Genomic DNA, 12,812 nt, shown 5'->3' with positions numbered 1-12,812 from the left:
TTTGCATGCCTAGGTTTAGGCAAAAATGATTATGTTTACCACTTAGTTTAACATAATATTTTCCTAATACTCCCACTAATTTCGGTCCATATTAAGATAAAATGAATTCCATTTTAACTTTGTCAATTTGTCACTTGTCACATGTCATGTAAAATTGTTATGTATTTTTAACATATTAAAAATCAACGCATTAATAAAAATACGTCATATACAAAATTGACTTAGTAATTCATAATTACTTGTACCAAAAATTTTACCAATTATAAATCACAACATCTTGTATTTATAATTAATTATTCATTCAAATGCAATTGTTTCCTTAAACAATAATTTCATCTAAGCAATAAAACGATTCGATCACTTAGACCGTATCTTATTTAATCAAATTATAATGAGATACGTAAATATTACTTCCAAAATCGTCCGTCAATTTTAAGTAATTTAATTAACCCGTATCGTCATACGATCAATTAAATAATCAATTAAGAGTGTTACCCTTTAGGTATGACCTAAGGGGATCAACTGGTCACCACCGTCGCACGACAGTAATGTCAAACTCTAGTCAACCAATCATTACCGATATGTGTGGACCAGTTGACAGTAAAATATTACTTCCCAATTGTATTCTTTAAAATGAGACTTAAACATGTGATCATCATGATCGACAGTTGTGATCGCATTATTGTCGGAGGACACATATTCCAACATTAGGGAGTTGGCATCTCCATCTAGACTCTGAGACGGTATTTCCCGACCGAGGCTATGTTTTTGAGCTGGAAATTCGGCCACTTAGATGAGGAGGTGGACCATTTTTACTAGATGCATTCTATTACTTGCTTTTGTGCTCTTATGTTAGATGCATCGCATTTTTCTTGCAAGACCTTACTTGCCTAATGAGTCGTGATTTACCTCATAAGCACGATTACGTGAGTTGAAAGGACGTAGAGTGCGCTAATACTCGATCGGATTATGTAGTAGAATATTTGACTGATGCTTATATTGTGCACACACTCTTGATACTTACCATAATAGTGTCTTGCAAATTGATTTTGGACTTACTCGAGGACTAGTAAGGTTCAAGTGTGGAGAGGTTTGATATGTGATTTATTTGCACTAAATTTCCCTTCTTCTTTCATGTATTCCGACACCTACCGAGTCGGTTTTGTATGCCTTACCTTGCATTTTATGCCCGATACCCGCGTCTATGATTTTGTGCCCCTCTTGCAGGATTTGAGGCGGTTATAGAGAAATCGGGGCAAGTGAGGCGGTTCGATGACTAAGCATGAGGAAAATAAGGTTGATATATTGAAGCAGTGTTCTCTGCCGGCAGGCCGACAGCCGGTCCACCGGCAGGGAACACAACCTGGTGAGAAAGGAGACTGGAATGCTGAAGAAGAGTATCTCCCGGCAGGCCGGCAGCCGGCCCACCGGCAGGGAACCCCGTCCCATGCCTTAGACAAAGTAAGAAGAGAATTGAAGAAAACAAAGAGGAAGATCTCGCTTCCGGTTGGCACCCCGGCAGCCGGTCCGCCGGAACACGCATCACCAAGCTAAGGAATTGAAGCTAGAAACTCAGCAAGTGGTGTTCTCTATCGTCAGGCCGGCAGCCGGTCCACCGGCAGGGAACACACCCAAGCCATTTGCTACACATTTTGAAGAAGAGCTCGCTGCTGGCAGGGAGGCCGGCAGCCGGTTGACCGGCACAGAGACCAAAAAACGCGAGATGGGCTTTATTTCCTTCTTATGTTTAATCCAATGGGATAGTATAAATACCCCTTCCCTAATCAATTGTAAACACATACCCTAGATCTGAAATTATTCCCTTAATCTTATGCAAACCCTTAATCAAAACCTTATTCTTTCCTTAAGCAATTATTAATTACTCCTTATATTAGCTTAGAATTAGTATTGTTGAATTGTTTACATTTAGTATTGGGTTTTTAATTGGAGATTGGTGAAGATTATTCTTCTATTTAATCAAAGGTTGCAACTTTGTCTTCATTATTGGTATTATCTCTTCTTTATTGTTGTTTATCTTTCATTTGTTTACATATTGAGTTGTTTAGTTAATAGAATTTGCAAACATGTTTCCCCTTGTTTATTTCATGCTAAATTGTCCATCTTTTGTTTATGTTACCATGAACATGTGTGAGTAGTTCCATACTAGGATGGAGGGGGATCTCATATAGCATCATAAGGGTAGATTATAGCATAGAAAATTACAATTCTTGGGCTTAAGCTTCTCAATTTTATTGTGCATGCTAGGTGTTTGTGTTAATGCTTGAATGGGGGTTTAAGTGCTTTCACTATCTATCTTTGCTTGTTGGGTGAAAACTTGGCTAGTAAATAGGATTAGCATGATAAAATTGTAGTTGGGTTGATTAGGTGAGGACTTAATCGATCTTAACTTAGGGATTAGTTTCATATCGAGGGATAGAGTCTTTTCTATGCTTTTGCTTTCGAATTCATCGCCCTATGCATGTCTCCCCTTACCTATATGAGTGAACCCGATATCCTAGTCTCTTAATTATTGTTATTCACCATCTTAAGCATTCATCTAATTTTCCTTGTTTTAAGTGATTTCCTCTAGTTAGTTAAACCTACTCAACCCTATTTTATTTGAACTAAACTAGTAGCTAAATAACTAATCCGAGAGCCATAGACGCCCTCCCTTGGGTTCGACCCTCATAAGTACATCGACATCATACACTTGCGAGGAATTACAAATAAAATTCACATCAAGTTTTCTTCAACCAACCGAAGAACCACGGGAAGAAAGTTCACCTATGGTTCAAGAGTCACTTGACTCAATGAATATGGATGACGATGCACCTTTGGTTCAATACACTAGGAGGGTTAGACGCTCTAATCCTTCTATGTCTTCCATGTCACCTGTCAATGAACAAGGTACCCCGGAGCCTAGGAAAGGGTTTTGGAGTCGCATTCGAGGAAAGAACAAAAAGAAGACTTGATGTAATAGTTAGACGATTACTGTATTTGACAATTTAGACGATTAATGTGTTTGACATTTTAGTTGTAAAACTTTGAATTTAAACCCCTTGTGCTAAACTATGTGGTGTGTAAACTCTATTTTAGTTTTCAATAGACAATGGTTTGTTTGTGTCCAATTTGCATTGTTGAGTTTAGTTGTGTTTGGTTGTGCCTTCTGACAAGGGAACTAAATGAGGACGAAAGGAAAATAGGGAAAATGGCCAGTTTTGAAAAAAAAAATGATGCTGAATAGACACGTCATACGTATTGGCGTGTCTCTTACCATAAACACACCATACGTATTGGCGTGTCCCCATTTTACCAATTTCCAGCTTAGTTTAAATAAGGTGCTGACAAAACACGCCATATCCAATGGCGTGTTTCATGAGGAAGACACGCCACTCGTAATGGCGTGTTTCATTTGTTCCACTTAGCTCAGCTACTGGAATGGAGGTGAAAAACCCACTGGAGAAACACGCCATAAGTATTGGCGTGTTTTCTGAAATAGACACGCCATTAGTAATGGCGGGCTTGTTACACTTAGCTCAGCTACTGGATTGAGGTTGAAAATTTGACTGAAGAAACACGCCATAGTATATGGCGTGTTTTCTGAGCTAAACACGCCAATACGTATGGCGTGTTTAAACCCCACACAGGCTCGTCAAAACCGAGCATACGTGGACACCATTTTAATAATTATTTTCAAAACCGACCCAAAACGACAATTATTTTATTTTTGAGCATTATTTCAAAAACGGACTCGTATAAAGTGAGCTCCTGTAACACCCCCATACTCCAAGTGCCTTACCAGGACCACCCAGGTATAAGGATGCTACCATCTCGGTTACCCGAGGCAATGATAATCAAATAAACAATAGTGAAACAACATTTAAATAGAAATACTTTAGCGAAAGGTTACAGTCTCAAAACCAAAACCAAAATACGAATACATGTTTCAAACCAACTGTCTAATCAGCTAACTGAAATGTTTATTAAACTACTAGCTACAGCGGAAGACTTCTATCATCGGACCGTGGCACATCCCAGCTATCCCAGTACTCAACTCATACCTGCTCAATATCTGCTCACCATCCCCGAATGAATCACCGCAGGTTTTAAAACAATAAACCGGGTCGACTAATCACACAATTTATATAATCAACAAGATAAAGATAAACAACACGGCTCAAACGAGTCACACACAATCACCCACTCCAATCAATCTCCGTCACCGATTGTCCACTGGACTACCCACGCGATGGGGACCGCAGCCGTACCCACCAAATCCCCGCTCATCATACCGAGCGATAACCTTGTCCCATTAATATGCACATCCCCTTCCGTGGCGGGTTCCACGAAGGGCGAAACTAGGGCGTGAAGCCACTCCCGCAAGTGACTCCACTCAGCCGAGAACGCATCTCGAGAACCAGAGACAAGCAATCACAATCAACAACCGTCACAACACAATTACGATATTATTCAACAATCACAACACATCAACAACTCATTATGGGACTAATACTGAGTAGGAAAACCCTACCTGGAAAGCACAACACAATCAGACGATCTCACAGCTGATATCAAAACGCTTCCTCTACGAATCCTCCTCCTAACATACAAACACATAATCACTACCAAGCATAAAATAACACAAAACCCCCAATTCCCAACATTAGGGTTTAACCAACTTTAAAGAAATACTATAAAAATGGTATATAGGTCTTACCCTCGACGCAAGGATCACAACGGTATAAAGAAAGGTAAAATCCGACCTTCTAAGCTCCGGGATTTGCCAACAATGCGATTAAAGCGAATGACGTAGTTTGATTTCTCTTTTCACAGTAATTAGGTTTTAAAAGTGTTTAAGAACAATGACGGAAGTTATTATATACTTAATCGCATTATTAACAAAACCCGATAAATCATCCCCCGTAAATCGGCTACTCGATCGAGTAGTTAAGGTACTTGATCGAGTGCCCCCTTACTCGATCGAGTACCCAACAGGTCAGAAACTATTTTAATCTTCAACTCGCCCTTACTCGACAGAGTAAGGCCTACTCAATAGAGTACCGAGAGACTCATAAATACGTAGTATTACAGCTCCCCCTTAAAATGAGGATAAATATTCTATTTATTTATCTCTCACAAATTTGAGAAAAAAGGATTACTAAAAGAAAATAAAAATAAAGGAAAAACAAAAAGAAGACCCACAAAACCAAGGTCCACTTAAGATTTATGTCGTCATTTTAGTCAATTGGATATCAGCCGATCAAAACCATTAACACACCCGTCTGGGCATTATTTTGCCCCTCGGCTTCCTCCTCCTCCTTCTTTCATTCTCTTTTCTTCAACATCAAAACCCCACCACTGCCCCGAACTAATTGCGAATAGTGGTTGGACCGGCTAGAACGAAGGAGATGCAGGGACCGCTGGCGTCGGACTCTGGGCTTGAACAAGAGCAGCTGTGCGAGGTGATAATCTAGTGGCTGCTCGTGGTGTTTCAGTTCTTGACACGGTGGCCAAATTGAGGAGTGAAGGTGGTGTGATGTTCTGGTGGTTCGTCGCGATTGCAGCGGAGTCGGGTTTCGATGCCAAGATGCGTGGTGGTGATTGGTACTAGGCTGCTGTAACGGGTTGATGCTTGGTGAATTGGGCGAGGAGGCAGAGAAGGGACCATGGTGGTTTCATTTCGCGCTCGGGTTTTGGTGTCGGGTTCGCTGCATCAAAACGTGGGAGCATCACGGTGGTGCGAAGGACTAGAGGTGGTCTGCTCGTGCTGGTCTCGGGGCTGTTCGGTGACGGCGGCTGAAATGATCATGTATGAAGGGTGATAGATTGATAGTGGTGATGGTGATGGTGAATGGTGAACTATTGATTGTCGAAGTGAAGTGTGTAGTACTGTAGAACAAGGAAATGAGCTTCAATTTATGATTTGATTATGGTCAATCTTGACTTTATCTTCAAAATCTCCAAGTACTTCAACATTTTGAGTCATCTAAATTCGCTTTGACCAGTCTCACTTCTCATGCCACCCCACGAATCAATTCCTATATAAATTAATTTTACAATTAGCAGTATGATGGTGAGCGAGTCGTTGTTCACTCAATAAAACACATTTATAATCTCAACAAACAACTAGATAGTGGTTAAGTCGGGGTCGATCCACGGGACGGTGTGCTTTGGATTTTAAGTCTATCTATCTCAATTTATGCTAGTGTCACAAATATTGGGGGTTGGAGTTGTGTGCTAAACTATAACAAGAAAATGTAAACAATCAAAGAACAAGGCAAGTAAATAGAAATGGAAGGGTAAACAAATGATTAACAATACTAGGGAATCATGGGATCATAAGACAATCATGGTGGTGATCATACAAACATGTTTATATAGTTGCAAGCAAATTATTGTTGTAGTGGAATCGAGTTAGTTTATGACTTACAATTCATAGGAAAATTTGGGTCCCGGAGCCGAGTCGGTCAAGACTGTACAACACCTACAAGTCGACTTACTTTCTTCCTATTCACTTCTATGCATGGTCTAACAAGACTCGAGTTAGTTTATATCTTATAAGTCTTGTTGAATAGATAAGAGATGTACACATGCAAGGTTTGTTAGTCAAGCAATTTATCAAGCATAACATGTGCATAGGTTGACACTACAACAAGCAAGCAATCTTATGATAACATATTAGATTAAGTATGAATCTACCCCCATCTTATAGTTCCCTTACCGGGTTGCGAAACGTCGACGTTTTATAACAAATCGTCATAAAACGTCGACGCTTTTCATAAAAAAGATGGTATTTGCCCTTGCTCTCTCTCTCTTTCCCTTTAATCTCTCTTTCACACTCCCCTTCAACCCAAAACACAACCAAAACAACCCTTCAACCCAGACACCACACCCTAATCCGCTACTGCCGCATCCGACCACCACCACCACACCAGCAGCACCCCGCACCACCACCAATGAGCAAAAACCCACGACCAACACCGACAACCACAACACCACAAGTACGTAATACACATCTTTTGCGGTTTTATTAGACTTTTTGAATTAGTTTTTATAAATTCAATTGGATAATTATAATTAATAATGCACTTGAATTCGATTTGTTGCCCTCTTTTTGTTGTTGTTGTTGTTGTTGTAGTCGAATTAGTTTGATTGGGATTGATTAATTTGAATTAGTTTGAATTATTTCAATGGTTTTTATTAGTTTTAATTAGTTGCCCTCTTGTTGTTGTTGTTGTTGTTGTTGTTGTTGTTGTTGTTGTTGTTGTTGTTGTTGTTGTCGAATTATTGTTGTTGTTGTTGAAGGATTTGTTGTTGGTGTTGGGGGAGGATAGGGACGTCGGGTATAATGGAGGGTAGGGGAAGGATAGGGACGTTGATTATCAACGTCCAGGCAGGGGGGAGGACGTGAACAAGCAAAGTCCATGCTCGGGGAGGACGTATGGATTCAACGTCCACAGTGGTGAGAGACGTTGTGTAATACTATGGTTTTATGAGTCTTAGGGTACTCTATCGAGTGGAGCTTACTCTGTCGAGTAAGTATGGTTTTACGCAAAACAGTAGTCTGCCTGATGGCTACTCGATCGAGTAATCTTAGTACTCGATCGAGTAAGGGTCACTCGATCGAGTAAGTGACTTACTCGATCAAGTAAGTCGGGTTACGGGTGATTTGCAAAGGGTTTGTTAATAATGCGGATTAATATATATACTTTCGTCATCTTTTCATCAAAAACTCTTTTTAAAAACCTAAAACACAATCAAGAAAAGTTTACAAGTTACGTTGAATCATCCCTTCGCATTATTAGCAAATCCCGGAGCTAGAGGTGTCGGTTTTCATTGTTCTTTATACCGTTGTGATCCTTGCATCGTGGGTAAGTTCTACATATGATTTTATTATCGTTTTGTTAAGTTTGGTTAAACCCTAATTTGGGAATTTGGAGGTTTTTGTGATTATGTGGTTACGGTAGTGATAATATGTATGTATGTATAGGAGGAGGAGGGTTCGTTGAGGAGAGATTTTGAGACAGCTGCTTGATCGTCTGATTTCGTGTTGCTTTCCAGGTAGGGTTTTCCCTACTCAGTATTAGTTACATGATGTGTGTGGTGATTGTGTTGTGGTTATTGAATAATTATATTGTTGGTTGATCTTGACGGTTGTTGGTTTATATTGTTGATTGTTGTTGTATAACTGTCTGTGATATTCGAGGCGCGTCCCTGGCTGAGTGGAGTCACTTGCGGGAGTGGCTTCACGCCCTTGGTTCGCCCTCTATGGAACCCGCCACAGGAGGGGATGTGCACATTACGGAAACTTGGGTTTATCGCTCAGTGGTTGATGAGCGAGGATTTGGTGGGAACGGCTGCGGTCCCCCACTGGCGGTGTGGAGTACTTGTTGCGATGGTACTCTGGCAGAACTACACACTTTAGTGTGTAGTCAGTTGTGTGGAGTTTGGTTATGGAGACTGGAGAACTGTTGTGATTGATTGAGCTGTTTGGCATTTGTTTCGTTGTGACTTTATATTGTGTAATTAGTACTGACCCCATTGTTTGTTTTGAAAACTGTGGTGATCCATTCGTGGATGGTGAGCAGTTAATGAGCAGGTATGATATGATGCATATGGGATAGTTGGGATGAGTCATCAAGTGGCAGTTAGATGAGTCTTCAGCTGTGTCAGACGATGTTTTGTAGTTGTGACAGTTTTATCAGTAGAACTTTTTGAGAACATTGTCTTTCAGTTTAACAGTTTTGGTTTTGACATGTAATCACTTTAAACCGTATTTAATTTTAAGTATGTTTCATTATTGTCTTATGATTATCATTACCTCGGGTAACTGAGATGGTGACGTTTCCATACCTTAAGTGGTCCTGGTAAGGCACTTGGAGTATGGAGGTGTCACACGTTGAAACTCAATGTCTGAGTTGGTGTAAGATGATGAATTTCAACGTCTGTAGGGGAGAGATGTTGAAGATGGTTGGCTACTATGGACCTGGACGTTGAGTTTCAACGTTTACCTGGTCATGGACGTTGATTCTCAATGTCTTGGCCATGGTATGACGATGAAATTCATTGTCCGTGCATGGTGCAGACCTTTTTATTTCGTTTTAGCCGTATATTTTCAATTTTTAATGTGTAGTTTGTATTTTTTTCGTTTTAGAAGTTGTTTATTTTATTTATAATGGTTAAATTTTTATTTATTTATTATTAGAAGTTGTTAGTTTGTGTAATTTTGAATTTTTTTTTGTATTAAAAGTTATTTTTATATATACTCCCTCCCAGTCACTATATTGTTCCCATTTGATATGGGCACAATGCTTAAGGAAAAGTATTAAAATAGGAGTAAAAGAGTTGCGTGGGGTTGGTGATAGAAGAGAGGGATGAATTATTAGTAGTTAAATAAAGAATTGTGGGGCCAAAACATAAAGGAAAGTAATAAAATAGGAGTAAAAGAGTTGTGTGGGGTTTGATGATAGGAGAGAGGAATGAATAAAATAAGAGTAAAAGTTTCTAAAAATAGAAAGGGGAACATTAGTTGAATAATCCGTTTTGGGAAAGAGGGAACATTATAGTGACTGGGAGGGAGTATAAGTTTTGTATGAAAACTTGTTTATTTTTATTTACCTAACGTTTTAATCTCGGAAATGCAGATGTTGAACAGTGAAGATTACATTATGACTTCATTAGGTCGTACGAAAGACCGAAGAGTGACGGGCTCTAAGCGGCATATCCCCTTACCGTTAGCGCCACGTCGTGGTCGGGGAGGTAGGGGTAGGGGCATCGAAATCAGCCCTTCTCCTAACCCTACTCCCGACGCTACCCCCGACGCTACTCCCGAGCCCGTTATGACCGAGATTGATTTACCGACTGCGTTTTTTAGGGAGACAGTAGCCGATTCTGATGCTGAGGAGGAAGAACATTTTGACTATGTGGTTGAGCATGAGGATGATGATGATGATGATGAGGAGCAGGAGCAGCGGGAGGAGGAGGAGGATGACTCTCGTTTTCTTGACGAGGAGGCCGCTGATACGTGCCTAATATATAGTCTTTTTACCCTATTTCAGCATGTATTTCTATGCATATTTATACTATTTTTATGGTATTTTGCCCGAATTGGCTACTTTGGTTCGTTTTGTCCTTTTTGTAGAAATGAACGCGGAAGTAGTGGAATCGTACCCTTTTTCGTCCTTTTTGCATGCATTTAGAGGAGACGGGATTGTTCCAGGGTGAGATACTGCATTTGGAAGCGTCGTGGCACGCATTACGAGGCATTCGGTGGCGGACTTGAGCTGAAATGAAGATGAAGCACTCGATCGAGAAGTTTTACCACTCGATCGAGTGGTTTCTACGTCCCAGAAGTGGTCGATCGAGCACTTTGTACTCGACCCTTAAGTTGCAGAAAGGTCATCTACTCGATCGAGTGACTTTCTGGTCGATCGAGTAGTTTTGGCTGAGGAGTTGGTTGATCGAGTGGTTTTAATCCACTCGATCGAGTGGTTTTGATGGTTTTGGGCTTTAATCAGCCCGCATGAGTGTTTATTTCGCTAAACTTATTTCCTTTGCTATTTAAGCACGCTTTACTAGGTTAATTAGGATATCTTTTATTTTATCAAAACTCTCTACTGTTAAACTTTGTGACGTTACTTTTCATCATTCACTGTAACCTTGCTTTGGGTTTGTTTTCACTCGGATTTTGTGTTCTTTACGCCGGATTCGCTTGGATTGTAATTCCTTTCTCCTTCTTAATAATAATTAATCATTTGTTTGCTTTTAATTGCTTGTTTACTTCGATTATCCTTCTGCCCTAATTTCTTTTATGCAATTTATTGTTTATTTTATAATGTTTACTGCTGGGAACTTAATTGCTGTTAGTTTAATTAGTAATATGAGTAGCTAAACCCCTTTCATGTTGGGATTAGGGGATCTGCGGTAGAAATGTGACGATGTAGTGAATGAATTAGATGAATTAATTGTGAGACCCTGTCACCATAGCAATTTAATTGTATTTATTCGACTTAGTTGAGTGCAGGCTTCTATGTCACCCTTTAATCTGGCTGAAATTAATCCTGGATCGAAAGATTGGACTAAATAGGCGTGCTATGAACAGTAGACTACCCTAATGAGGATGAAAGTTAAGTTAGTGGTATTTTAGGATAGAAAGTGGACCGAAAGGACCTTTCAACATCCGTCTCACATTAGCTCGTCTGAATCATTTACAGCTGAGTTACTTGACTACCGTAGTGAACCGAAATCCCGACATGTCCTTCTCTTCTTGATAGTTTAAACCGATTTTCCTGCTCTTATTGCTCTTACTTTTATTTCTCTTTTCTCTAAATCTCGTAGTTTAGAAATCAATTCAACAAACCCCCCAATTGTTACTTTAGGACTAGAATTAGACAGCTGATAATTACTTTACCTCCCGTGGATTCGATACTCGATCTTTGCCTCGCTACATTTTAGTTGAGACCGTTAGGTTTTATCTTTGATAGGGTTGCGATAGCCGTGTCAAATTTTGGCGCCGTTGCCGGGGAGGCAATTGTTTAAATTATTTGTTGTTTTAATTTTTAGTCTTTCTTTTAGTTTAAGGGGCATCCGTTCCTTAAACTATTCTTATATTCTATTTGTAGCTTCTTCTTATGCGCAGGTCACAGGGCGGTGAATTATTGCCTTACAATCCTGAGATTGAGAAATCTTTGCGCGAGTTGAGGCGATCAACTAGGATATTGCCGACAGAGGAAGAGCTGAGTACTCTGTCTAGTTATTACGAGAACGATCTGTTTGAAGAGGATCCACCTTCATCTCCTATTTCTAATTCATCAGCTGAGACCGTCACTTCTCCGGACTTTCTAGAAATGGCCGAAGAAGCAACTATTGCTAGTCACTCTGAGCCGGCAGCTGCGAATCTCTATAAGGGGTTTGTACTACCAGGGGAGGCAAGAAAATTCGAGCCGAAGCCGTCTTATATCAATTTGGTTGAGAGAAACCAATTTGGGGGAGCTGCAAATGAAGATGCAGCTAAGCACATGGAGACCTTTATCGATTATTGCTGTTCCATACCCCCACCAACTGGCGTGACCCCAGATCAGATAAAAGAAACCATGTTCATTTTCTCACTCCGCGATGCTGCAAGGGAGTGGTATAGGGATCTGGACCGGGCTGCTCATAGGATAACTGACTGGAATTTACTGGCTTTGGCATTTTACAAGAAGTACTTCTCTGCCTCGAAGACTAATGCTATTAGAGATCAGATCACGAGCTTTAAACAGGGACCTGACGAGAACTTTCATGAGGCATGGGTCCGTTTCAAGAAGTTGGTGCGAACCATTCCGCACCATGGTTTCGAAAAGTGGAGTTTATGCAATCAGTTCTATAACGGGCTGTATGACGATCAGAGGGCTATCTTGGATGCTGCCGCTAGTGGCCGATTTGCTGAGAATATGGGAGAGACTAAGGGGTGGAAGATCATTGATGACTTAGCCACCCATAAAGCTGAGTATGGGAATTCCAGAGGGAATCAAAGGAGGAGTCTTTGAATCTCCTTCAGTAGCCGCACTTGAAGCTCTCACTGCGAGATTTGATAAATATGAGTTGGGAGGAGCTTCAAAAGGAGGGATGTATCAGGTAAATGCTGTTTTAGACGGTCCTTTCGTCTGTAGAAGATGTGGAGCTGAGGGACATGTTTCAGAGAATTGTCCTACTCCTTTTGAGTCTTGTGCTGCCTTTCAACATTATAGGCAGACAAACACTTACTATGAGCCGAATGTCCATCCCAATTTGAGGTGGACAAGCCAAAATGCGCTCAATCCTACTCCTCCTCC

At 40.4% G+C, this 12,812-nt stretch overlaps 1 non-coding gene across 1 annotated transcript; it reads right to left on the bottom strand.

Annotated features, from left to right (window-relative positions):
• Positions 1–12,227: 12,227 nt before the first annotated feature.
• LOC141621724 (small nucleolar RNA R71) lies at positions 12,228–12,334 on the bottom strand. The gene has a single exon (XR_012532621.1). It is a non-coding gene; the product is annotated as a small nucleolar RNA R71 (small nucleolar RNA).
• Between the last annotated feature and the right edge of the window lie 478 nt (positions 12,335–12,812).

This window comes from Silene latifolia, chromosome 1 (genome assembly GCF_048544455.1).
Source record: "Silene latifolia isolate original U9 population chromosome 1, ASM4854445v1, whole genome shotgun sequence".
In the NCBI taxonomy this organism is placed as follows: Eukaryota; Viridiplantae; Streptophyta; class Magnoliopsida; order Caryophyllales; family Caryophyllaceae; genus Silene; species Silene latifolia.
Note: the sequence above shows the minus strand (reverse complement) of the source record. Positions and strands in the feature narration are given on the sequence as shown.